This window comes from Humulus lupulus, chromosome 9, assembly GCF_963169125.1.
Source record: "Humulus lupulus chromosome 9, drHumLupu1.1, whole genome shotgun sequence".
NCBI classification, from domain to species: domain Eukaryota; kingdom Viridiplantae; phylum Streptophyta; class Magnoliopsida; order Rosales; family Cannabaceae; genus Humulus; species Humulus lupulus.
The window spans coordinates 152,895,984-152,901,983 of record NC_084801.1 but is presented as its reverse complement, the minus strand read 5'-3'; positions in this window follow the sequence as shown (position 1 = coordinate 152,901,983).

Genomic DNA, 6,000 nt, shown 5'->3' with positions numbered 1-6,000 from the left:
TAGTGTTTATGTTTTCAGTTAAGTGTGAACGGAGCTTTAACCTACCAAGATATCCGAGCCATTAAGGCTTTAAAAAGAATAAGGGGGCCAAGAAACACTGTAGGAGCACTAGAAATGATCACTCGAAGATTGCTCTTGTTCCACCAAGAGATAGGTCACCTACAAGAGTCTAAGCAAATAATGTTAAGATCAACAGAACAATATGTACTAATAATTAGGCTATTTAAAGATTTCCTTCCTGTAATAGCAGCCTTAGAAGAAATATGGGAAAACATGAATGATGAGGATGAACTGCCATTAGCAATGCGTTACTATTTCCTCTTAGTTAGGTTCACTGCAAAATTTGAGTTTCAATTCACAAATGAGCAAAAACAGAGGATTCTCACAAACCTTCTGTAACGTCCTACGTTTTTTGGTACCTTTAAACGACTCGGATCGGGATTTTTCCCCCGGGTTAAGAATATTATTTTAAATAATATTATATTTTGTTTGTAAGTATTCCATGAGTTATTGCTAGCCAAAATATGAATTTTGTGATTTTAAAAGTCAAGATAAGACTTTCGGTCCTGAACCGACACAAAAACCCTGATCAGGTAAAAATCTCGGAAAATAAAATGAAAAATCATGGCAATTATATTTTGGGCATAAAATACATTCATAAAAGTTAAAGATTGGTCAAAAATAATAAACCTAAAAGAAAATGGAAATTTTAAGGCATTTTGTGGTAAATGACTAATTTTGCCGAAATGGGGAATTTTATTCCATGAATGGACCTTAGGTTAAATTTTATTTTGTGGTTAATTAAATTAAATATGAGAGACATTTAATTTAATTAATTAATAGTAAGTTTGGTGATTAAAACTTAATGAGAGTGAAAAAGGTGTAAGAAGTCAAGTGGGCAAGTGGGTAGAAAAGCACTCAAGTGTTTTGTGATATTTTGAAGAGTTGTGTGAGCCATTCTAACCCCCAAATCCGACCACTCTCCCTCCCTCATTCACTCTCATCTGATTTTTGAAGACTCTCTCAAGTGTTCTCTCCATTTGCAACCCCAAGAACACCAAAGAAACTTGGAAGCTAAGTCTTGGTCTAGGAAGGGTTTTCCCTAAGGTAAAGTTTCATTAATCTAGACTTTTGTAAAGTTTTAAGCATAGAGTTTCAAATAGCTAATTGACTATGTTGTTGGGGGAAGTTTTTTAGGGTTTTTGAAAGGCTTTGAAGGAGTCAAAGCTTATAGGAAGGTCCAAACCTTAAGCAAGAACACCAAAGAGGTAAAAAGTTTACTTTTGATGATTTTGTTGTAGGGTTTTTAGTTTTAAGCATTATTTTGTATATCTAATGCTTAGAGTTTCTTGTTGATGATGTAATAAGGTTATGGTAGTTGTTTAATAATTTTTATGATGCATGAGTATTGATTTTTGAAAATGGGAACCAAAACCCCCAAGGGTTTTGTAGGATACCCTAAAACAAAACATGTTTTGAGCTGTGACTTCCAAGGGGTCAAGCAGCCACTGTATATTTTTTTTGTAAAATTAAATTGTACTGTGATGTTGTTGAGATTGAGTACATAAAATTGAGCTTTTGAAACACAAAAAAATGTTTAGAAATGAGTAAGTTATGCTATTTCAAAGATTAGGTAAAAAACTGTTTTTTCGTATTCTTATTTTTGGAACCAAGTTTGGACAGCCACTGTATAGGTCAAATGAACCCAGTTTTTTCTAAAATTTTGTGGACATATTACTTGCATAACCTATTATTCCACTGTAAAATTTGGTAAGAAAATATAGAACGGTTTGAAAGTTATTAACTGTCAAAGTTTGGAAAAAATAAGGGCTTGAAAATAAGGTCATTTTTACCTCATTGTTGGAAAATGATTTCACCAATAAAAAATGCTCATTTTGACCTAAGATTTTACAAAGACCTAAATGGCATAACAAAAATGGAATTGGAAAATTTTGGTAACAATTGGGTAAGTAAATTTCAAGTTGTGAACTAATGAAGTATGTAGTTAAAAATGTGAAAAATAGGTTTTTCACACTTAGTGTAAAAATGAGATTTTGGAACATAAGGTAAAAAGTAAAATTTTGTTTATTTCAAGATATAAAATGGTAAGTCTTGAAATCATATTTTCACTAAAAGTAACCATTTGAGTTTAAATGAATTATTTTTATTAAAGAGTTTTTATTCTTTCTAAAAATAAGAGATTTAATTTATTAATAGTTAATAAATTAAAAGAGGGTTTAAGACCCTATATTTTGAGAAATAATTAAATGAATTATTTTTCCTAGTAAGTAAAATTGATTAATTGCTTTTGGAAAATTAATTAGTCAAGATGAGAAATTTATAACGGTTTTCCTAATTAAGACAAATTAGGCAATTTTCTTAAAACGGTTTTTAGATATTAAAACCTTAAGAAAAATAAAAGGAAAATTTAAAGAGTTTATTTTCTTTAAAAATAATTAAGGAATTTATTTGTATTTTCTGGATATAATACCGGCTAAAATCTTACATATTTTAACCGACTAGTCGAAAGTGCGGGTTAATAGTGACACCTGGAAAGAATAAGATTTTTAGCGGATTGTGGGAAATACCATTGTGATACCCGAGCCTAGGTATCGAGACCTTAGGATAGGTCTCCCCGAGACTTAAGGTTTAGTCTCGAATATTTTGTATAACTTTCCTTAATAAGTTTAAAACCAAATAAGGATTGTAAATCCTTACAAATGACTTTTATTAAAATGACCAAACTGCCCAAAATAATAATAATGAATTATGAGTGCCATAATTAATCCGAGTATACTGTATGGATAACTACAGTATTGGCTAAGCGTAACTGGACTGAACGTTGGAGGGTGAAAACTTGCTGAGCGCTAAGGACTCCAAGTAAGTCAACTTATATTGTATGGCTGCAACATGAAATGATTATTGCCTTGTATGTTAGTATAGGGATACATGCATATACATAGGCTGTCATAGAAAGTTGCTTAGAGACGTTAGTCTAGTGAGTGCTGATTTAGAAAATATGAACGGTAGAAGTCCGTCATATCCTAGACGGTTGATCCCCGTCACACTGCTTGATTTTATTTATGTCCAGTTCATTACCGAGACGAGTGGCCATGAGATGAGGATAAGCTGGTTAAACCTAGGGGCGCCAAGATAAATGGGACCTAGGGGCCCTCATGCTTACTTAATCATTGGACGGTTAGAATCCGAGCAAGTGCTCTGATAAGTTATTCCCGGATAGCAGCCGTGAATATTGGCCATTCCGTGAGAGTGCCTAGAGATACTAGGGGTTGTCAAGATAGAGTGAGGTTGAACACCCTAGGGGCAGCTGCTCACCAGCACCACTGATTAACATAGAAGTCTCCATAAAATCGTGTAAATTGGATTACACTCTTGAATATGTAGCGATGCCCTAAGTAACACGATAGTTACCCTTGATGAGAATATTTATTGGCTAGATCTTAGTGTGGGGACTCAGTTCTCTTTTACAGATTAGCAATTATGTTGGAGGGCGCGTTACGCATGAATTGTTGGAAATTGTCGAGCGTTGGTCTTGAATTATTTGGTGATATAATATATCTGCTTGCTCTGGGATTTTCTGAGTGCAGGGATATAATTGTTGATAAGATATAGTTGTGATATAATATATCTGCTTGCTCTGGGATTTTCTGAGTGCAGGGATATAATTGTTGATAAGATATAGTTGTGATATAATATATCTGCTTGCTCTGGGATTTTCTGAGTGCAGGGATATAATTGTTGATAAGAATTAGCTGTGATATAATATATCTGCTTGTTCTGGGATTTTTCTGAGTGCAGGATTTTTATCTAGATGTGAATTAATTTATCCTTGGTTATCAGGCATGACCATAAGTTTGCCAGGACGCTTTAGCATTCTTGAAATTGATTGTGTAGGGTCCGGATCCCTATTTCTCTATCTGCTTTGTTTGAAAGTTGATCTTACTAAGCGTTTTCGCTTACCTAGTTGTTTCATGTTGTAGGTAAGTGCAAGGGCAAGGCAGAGCAGTGAGCGCTGGAGTCTTCCTTGTAAATGTACATGTGGACCGACCTTTTGGGAAGCCGTTTTATTTTTGGAAATGTTGTGTAATTTTCCTAAACTAGGCTCACTCTACTCTTTATAAAATATGTTGAAACTAAATGTTAAGTATGGCCATACGACTTTTTAAAAAGTTTTTTTTTTTATACGGGTTTTTGAGACATTTTGTTAAATGAAAACATTTATATTTCCGCATTATCGAGTCTTGAAAATCCGGGTCGTTACACCTTCCTAGAGGACACTTTGATGCTCATGACAATGATGATTATGAGGAGATAGATGACGATATGCTAGATGAAGGATCGGATGTAGAAGATCCCGATTTTTAGAATAGTAGTTTTTATTGGTTGTTTTATTTCTTTCTTTTTTTTGTGATTGTAATAAGTGAAAATTGTTTTTCCAAATGAATAACATGCTATTTTATTATCATGTATGAGTTTGATTTTATTTTTGCAATCATAATAAATAATAAATAAAATGAATAATGACTAAGTTCGGTGAGAGTGGATACAAATCAATGAACCAATTTTCCTTATTGAGAGTAAGGGGGCCATAGTAGTGGGAACAATTTTACTGATCCCAGCCCTCTCTCAATATGGTTAACTTTGGAACAAAGATAAGTTTCGAGCCTCAGAATTAAGTCATATAGGATAATTAGAAACACACTTAGAAAATAAAAATGACTTGTTTTTCTAAGTATAGAAACCCACTCTAATGATAAATAAAGACTTATATAATTTTTTCATAAGAAGTCATAATAAATAGGTCCGAGATATGTATGTTTTAGAATAAGTTTTTGCCTTAGAGCCTATTAGGTAAAGTTCTAACATGTTTCTTACAACTGTTAGAACTCTGCTACGATGTCGCTCCGAAGATCTGCACGCACCAACGGAAACGCCTCCAACGATGTTCCAGCAATCAATGAAGTCCCTCCAGTTCGCCGAAGAGGAGTGCGTGCTACTGCCCGCCGCAACGCGCCGGCACCACCAGCTGAAACAGAAACCAAGCCCCTCTGAAGGCAGACACGCGCCGTGGCCCTGCCCTGTGGCGCCACGACACTCCCCTTCGGCCGAGCCTCCCTGGCTCCTTTGCTTCGTAGGGCCACAACGTTCTAGAACAGAGTCGCGGCCCAGCCCTTCATGCCAAAAAAATCCACCATTTTTAACATCCTAACCTTATTCAAAACCACCCCAAAGCATCCTAATACCAAAACCCATTAATCACAAGACTTTTAGCATGATCCTAACATTATAATCCAACAAAAATCCAGCTTGAAAACTCATTAAAACTCCACTTTGATTTCTGAAACCCAGCAACTAAAGAACTCAAAAACCAGTCATGCAAACTTAGAATTTGAGCTCTAAACTACGAATTGAAGCTTTCCTTCTTTGATGAACCACTTCCTTAACTTTTGAGCTAAAACCCAAGCTTCTCAGCTTCAATTCAGTCCTTAAACATCATAACCATAAACACCTTTAATTCTCAGCCAAAATTCAGAACTCTAGTGCTTAAGAATGAAATTCAATTCTTACCTTGATCCTGGTTGAGTGTTCCTTGGTTAGAGCTAAGCTAATCCCTCATAAATTCAGCACAAAACACAGAATTCCATCTGATTCACCTTAGGTTTCTATAGCCTTCTTGAGAGAAAAAAGAGAAGAAAGGAGAAGAGAAAACATGGGTCGGTTTGGGTCTTTTGTTCTACTTCTTTCTGATTACTTTGTCTAATCTTAGCTAATTAGATCAATCCCGAGGCTCGGGGTACCGAAAACGTCCCCGAGGGCAAATTGGTAAATTTCCCCAATATTCCCGCCTAGGCTTCCTAACCTCAAATATATCTCCATATATTTATTTCCATAACCCAATAACCCAGATAATCATCTAATACTCGAATTACCCCTTGACTTGCCCCAAGTCAAACATTAAGCCCCGTTGTGACTTTCCCG